This window comes from Manis pentadactyla, chromosome 16, assembly GCF_030020395.1.
Source record: "Manis pentadactyla isolate mManPen7 chromosome 16, mManPen7.hap1, whole genome shotgun sequence".
In the NCBI taxonomy this organism is placed as follows: Eukaryota; Metazoa; Chordata; class Mammalia; order Pholidota; family Manidae; genus Manis; species Manis pentadactyla.
Window position 1 is genome coordinate 52,949,140 of NC_080034.1, and position 6,783 is coordinate 52,955,922.

Below are 6,783 nucleotides of genomic sequence, written 5' to 3' on the forward strand. Positions count from 1 at the left end.
CAGGATACACATTCTTCTCAAGTGCACATGGAACATTCTCAAGAATACATCATATACCAGGCAACAAAAAGAGCCTCAGTAAATTTAAAAAGATTGAAATTGTACCAACCACCTTGTCAGACCACAAAGGTATGAAACAAGAAATAAATTATGCAAAGAAAATGAAAAAGCCCACAAACACATGGAGGCTTAACAACGTGCTCCTAAACAACCAATGGATCAATGACCAAATAAAAGCAGAGAACAAGCGATATACGGAGAGAAATGACAACAATAATTCAACAATGCAAAACCTGTGGGATGCAGCGAGGGCCGTGCTAAGAGGGAAGAATATTGCAACACAGGCCCACCTCAGGAAAGAACAGCAATCCCATAGGAACAGTCTAAACTCACAATTAAGGAAACTAAAATAGAAGAAAAATTGAGGCCCAAAGTTGGAAGAAGGAGGGACCTAATAAAGATTAGAGAAGAAAAAAAAATCGAGGAAAATAAAATAATAGAAAGTAATCGATGAAAGCAGGAGCTGGTTCTTCGAGAAAATAAAATAAATAAGCCCCTAGCCAGACTTCTCAAGAAAAAGAGAGAGTCTACACACATAAACAAAATCAGAAAAGAGTAATGAAAAATCACAACAGATGTCACAGAAAAGAAAAATTATTAGAGAACACTATGGAAAATTATATGCCAGCAAACTGCATATCCTAGAAGAAATGGACAACTCTCTAGAAAAATACAACCTAGCTAGGCTGACCCAGGGAGAAACAGAAAATCTCAACAGACCAATTACCAGCAACGAAACTGAATTTGTAATCAACACACTACCTAAGAACAAAACGCCTGAACCACATGGCTTCCCTGCAGAATTTCATCAAACATTTAGTGAAGACCTAATACCCATCCTGCTTAAAGTTTTCCAAAAAGTAGAAGAGGAGGGATTTATGCTCATTCTATGAGGCCAGCATCACTCTAATGCTAAAACCAGGCAAAGACACCACGAAAAAGAAAATCCCAGGCCAGTATCCCTGATGAATATGGATGCAAAAATACTCCAAACCAAATTCAAAAATACATCAGAAAGATCATCCATCATGATCAAGTAGGATGTATTCCAGGAAAGCAAGGAAAGAACAACATTCGAAAACCTTTCATCATCATCCACCACATCAACAAAAAGGACAGAAACCACATGAGCATCTCCATAGAGGCTGGAAAACCATTCAACAAAATTCAACATCCATTTATGATAAAAACTCTCAACAAAATGGGTATAGAGGGTAAGTACCTCAACATAATAAAGGCCATATATGACAAACCCACAGCCAACACCATACTTAACAGAGAGAAGCTGAAAGCTTATCCTTTCAGATCGGGAATAAGACAATGATGCCCACTCTCCCCCCTTTTATTCAACATAGTTCTGGACTTCCTAGCCATGGCAATCAGACAACACAAAGAAATAAAAGGTATCCAGATTGGTAAGGAAGAAGTTACACTGTCACTGTTCGCAGATGACATGATATCGTACATAAGAAACCCTAAAGAATTCACGCCAAAACGATGAGATCTAATATCTGAATTCAGCAAACTTGAAGGATACAAAATTAATAATACATAGAAATCTCTTGCATTTGTATACACTAATGATGAATTAGGAGAAAGAAATCGGGAAATCAACTCCATTCACAATTGGATCAAGAAGACTAAAATACCTAGGAATAAACCTAACCAAGGAAGTGAAAGACATATACCATGAAACTACAAGACACTCATTAGAGAAATTAAAGATACCAAGAAATGGAAACATGTCCCGTGCTTATGGATAGGAAGAATTAATATTGTCAAAATGGCTATCCTGCCGATCCTAGCAATCTACAGATTCAATGCTATCCCTATCAAAATACCAATGGCATTCTTCAACAATCTGGAATAAATACTTGTGAAATTCATCTGGAACCACAGAAGACCATGGATAGCCAAAGCAATCCTGAGAAGGAAGAATAAAACAGGGGAGATCTCGCTTCCCAACTTCAAGCTCTACTACAAAGCCACAGTAATCAAGACAATTTGGTACTGGCACAAGAACAGAGCCACAGACCAGTGGAACAGAATAGAGAGAACAGATATTAGTCCAAACATATATGGTCAATGAATATATGATAACGGAGCCATGGATACACAATGGGGAAATGACAGCCTCTTCAAAGCCTGGTATTGGCAAAACTGGACAGCTACATGTAGGAGAATGAAACTGGATCATTGTCTAACCCCATACACAAAAGTAAATTCAGAATGGATCAAAGACCTGAATGTAAGTCATGATACCATAAAACTCCTAGGAAAAAACACAGGCGAAAATCTCTGGGACATAAGCACAAGCAACTTCTTCATGAACATACCTCCCTGGGCAAAGGAAAAAAAAAGCAAAAATGAACAAGTGGGACTATATCAAGCTGAAAAGCTTCTGTACAGCAAAGGACACCATCAGTAGAACGAAAAGGCATCCCATGGCATGGGAGAATATGTTCATAAATGGCATATCCGATAAGGGGTTGACATCCAAATTATATAAAGAGCTCACGCGCCTCAACAAACAAAAATGAAATAATCCAACTAAAAATTGGGCAGAGTATCTGAACAGACACTTCTCCAAACAAGAAATTCAGATGCTCAACAGGCACATGAAAAGATGCTCCATGTCACTGATCATCAGGGAAATTCAAATCAAAACCACAATGAGGTATCACCTCACACCAGTTAGGATGGTCAACATCCAAAAGACTAGGAACAACAAATGCTGGTGAGGATGTGGAGAAAACAGAACCCTCCTACAGTGTTGTTGGAAATGTAAATTCAACTTCTGTGGAATGCAGTATGAAGATTTCTCAAAAAACTCAAAAGAGAAATACCATTTGTCCCAGGAATTCCACTCCTAGTAATTTACCCTAAATGGAGGAGCCCATTTTGAAAGAGACATATGCACCCCTATGTTCATTGCTGCACTATTTACAATAGCCAAGAAATGGAAGCAACCTAAGAGTCCATCACTAGATGAAAGGATAAAGAAGAGGTGGTACGTATACACAATGGAATATTATTCAGCCATAAGAAGAAAACAAATCCGACCATTTGCAACAACATGGGTGGAGCTAGAGGATATTACGCTCAGTGAAATTAGCCATGCGGAGGAAGACAAGTATCAAATGATTTCACTCATCTGTGGAGTATAAGAGCAAAGTAAAAACTGAAGGAACAAAACAGCAGCAGACTCACAGAACCCAAGAGTGGACTAACAGTTAACAAAGGGAAAGAGACTGGGGAGGATGGCTGGGATGGGAAGGATAAGGGGGGAAAAGGGGCGTTATTATTAGTGCACATAATGTTGGGGGGGTCGCACGGGGAAGGCAGTATAGCACAGAGAAGACAAGTGGTGATTCTATAGCATCTTACTATGCTGATGGACAATGACTATAATGGGGTATGAGGTAGAGACTTGATAATGGGGGGAGTCTAATAATCATAATGCTGCTCATGTAATTTTATATTATGATACAAAAAAAATTAAGCATGTAAGTTATTAAACAATTATATTTAGAATTAACCTCTATATTAAATCTAAAAACATATATTTGTGCATAATATTTAGACATATCTAGAAATACCTAATTGTAAAATTTTAGCCATATCTGGACATATTTAAATGCTTTTCAGTATTTTTGTCATAATTATATGAAGTGTTTCTTTTAGATTATATGCATCTTGAATATTCAATTTTATCAAGACTAAGTGTTACATGTTAGTAATATGTTTATTGAGTTCAAGCGACAAATTATATTGCAGAATATCAATTAAATGGCTCTTTCTTGTTCTTTTCCTTGTATTGGCAATATTCTACAGGACAGGAAAAACTTCCCAGAGCAGAGTGGTACTTCCTCAGCAACCAGAAAACCAAGATTGAGAAAGTGTTTATGGACTAGAATGAACCAATTAATTATATAGTGTAGTTAAATCTGAAAGCAATTAAGTGAAAAATCCACTCTTCATTTTGGGATGCTACAGGATAAGATACGGAAAGGAGAGCCTCTGTGCTAAACCAACAAGTCATCATCAAACACACCCACACCTGAAGGTGTGCAAAACCGTGTCTAAACGCTGGAAGTGAAACAAATTCCTGGTGTAGAAGACTACATTTCCTAAAAATGGCCACAGCAGTATTTCTGACCCATATCCTTCTCCTGAGCCTTGCCACCTGCCCCCCTCCCTCCTCTCCCACCCTCTCTTTCACTCAGCACTCATCCTGGGAAGCCACCACCATTCTGTGAAGAAGCCAAATCTGGCTCCCCATAGGGAGAGACCCCATGGGGCAGGGAAGCAGAGGAGGAACTGAGGCACAGCTGACAGCACGCGTCAGCCACGAGCACCCACGTGAGCGAACAAGCCCTCAACAGATCCCAGCCTGCAACTCTCAAAGCTGCATCTCGGGCTCCGGGCATCATGGAGCAGAGAAAAACCATCCCTGCTACGCCCTCCCTGAATTCCTGACACACAGCGTCCATAAGCAAAATAAATCACTGCCTTATGCTACTAGATTTGGGGTAATTTATTGTGCACCCTGAATAACTGGAATGCCTTGTTTAAAAAACAATCATAAGAAGTTAAACACGAAGGAAACAGAAGTATTTAAGGCAAAAACTGACTATAGCCATTTTCATATACCAAGAAAGCATGATTAGTATTCATTAAATAAATAATTCTGTGTGCCAGGCACTGTGTTTGATGCCTGGCGTGGTACACAGAGGAGTATAAGCAGGCACGACACCTGACATCCTAGAGTTCACAGTCTAAGGGGAGAGATACATTTCAATCCACTACTTCACCTCACAAAGGTGAGTTCATTCATAACAAGTGCTAAAAAAGAGAAAGGCCCCATGTGCACCAACAGTTGGGGACAAGGTCCAGTCAGGACGGTCAGAGAGGGCGTGCCTGCGGAAGTGGCGTTTGGCTGGGGTAAGTGTGTGCAAAAGAGGCAGAGGGAGGAATGGGGAAGGTTGGGCCAAATGCAGTGAACAGCCAAAGGCAAAAGCCCCAAGATAAGAGCTCCAAGAGGTGCACTGTGAGCCAAAGGCCAGCAGTCCCACAGCACTGCATCTGCTGCATTATTTTCTTCCAGGCTGTCGAAAGTCTTATCCAGGTTCAGGTGAGAGAAAAACAGACTCCAGCTCTTACTGCGGGAGTGGTAATGGCAGAGAACATAAAGCAAAGGAAGTGGTGGAAAAGTGGGTCTGGAAGGGTATGAGGCACAGGACGGCACTGTTCAAATTTTACTAACCACCACTCAAAGCAAGGACTACGTCTTACACTGCAACCTGATTCACGCACACATACACACACACTTATTTAAAATCACCATTTCACAAAACAGTACATAACCCTTGCTACCAAATGGCAATCTAATATTGTCTATTTTATTTTTGTATATATTTGTCACAACTAAATTGACTTTCAACATACTAAAGCATCATGACCTGATGTTTGGAAAACACCAACCTATGGCATTATGGGTTATGTTAAGGCATTTATCTCTATGTCAAGAAAAAGAGGAAATCACTGAAGATTTTAAAACCTTAATATTTGAGGAACAACTCAAAGATTTAATAACACAAAATAGTTCATGTTATGCTATTTTACTTACTGATATATTTCCTTTTTCATGTATTTATGTAATGATGATGTCAACCATTTATAAAACACCTTCTCTACGGTCACTCCAGGGGGAAGGATTGATAAGTATCTCCTAGCATCTGCAGAGGGCTTTACAGTCAATCGGGCACTTAAATGTGTGCATCCTCTCCTTTCAGCCATCGTCTGCAAAAGCAGCCAGTATGATGTCTTATTCCATTTACCAGCTACTCAATTCATATGAGCCTTATTACCATCAGAAGCAATGTGGCAAAACTTCCATCCATTGAGTTCCACCAATGTAAGTGGCACAGTGACAGGAACTTAGTATACATCTACGTGTCTTTAATCTTCACAAGTTCTTTTAAGAAGGTATTATTATTTTCATACTGCAGATGAAGAATGTGAAGTCCATAGAGATCAAGTGACTTATACCCTGAGATACTGGGGGGGTGGGGGGGCGATGCAGTTTGCAGTTTGTCTCCAACACACGGTGCATTCCCTCTTCCCTTCTCCCAATCCTACAAAGTTGCTTTGTTTGCCTAGTGACTTGGGAGATGTTACTCAAACCATCTGGTCAGAAATGCTAAAGAAACAAAATGGCCTTTTGACAGTAAACATCATGAAAACAAAAATAAATAATTCGTGATTCTTGGCTCAGTATCTCTTCTTTAATCTCTTTGCACTCTGTAGTAAATTTCCATGTAAAAATATCTTTAGTTTCCTGTGAGAGTCCTTTTATAAGCAGACATGTAAAAGCCACTTCAAGTGCTGTATTGGAAACATTCAACAGAAATAGCCTGTCCTATGGGGAATATTAGCAAAGGCAAAAAGAAGGTCAATAGAAAATACAACTAAAATAACTCTAGGCAAGGACGGCTTGTTAAAGAAGAACATTAAGAAAAATGAAAGAAAACTGTGCCCCTTTTTTGGATTCAATTCCTAATTTTAGTCTTCCTTTATATATCTTCTCCTTCCTATCATCATTAATTCAAAGCATAAATAAATAAAACCGGTCACCCTCAAAATGCCCTTTTAAGAACAAGAAGACATCCAGTGATCATCTCCATTTAATTCTGTCAGCTCAGTAGAAAATGTTTCTCTCTG